Source organism: Electrona antarctica (genome assembly GCF_951216825.1).
Source record: "Electrona antarctica genome assembly, chromosome: 18".
NCBI classification, from domain to species: Eukaryota; Metazoa; Chordata; class Actinopteri; order Myctophiformes; family Myctophidae; genus Electrona; species Electrona antarctica.
In genome coordinates this window covers 21,419,370-21,419,619 of record NC_136799.1, presented here as the reverse complement: position 1 = coordinate 21,419,619, position 250 = coordinate 21,419,370, and positions in this window count along the sequence as shown.

The window sequence follows — 250 nt, the reverse complement described above, 5'->3', positions numbered from 1 at the left end:
CAGTGAGAGGGAAAGACTGTCATCTTCTTGGGTGGAACCGTACTTCTTTCTCAGCTTGATAATTCTTTCCACACCTTCTCCCCTTACTTTGCTCACCAGCTGACAGACATCTTGTTCCATTCGTAGATGGTATTCATCAAGCCTAGCCTGTGTTGTGAGTGACACAAACATTATTTTACAAAATGTGTAGACGTTGTTTTTAGCTCTAGGGATGGCTGCACTATATCGTCCTGATGTTCATTCACTACTT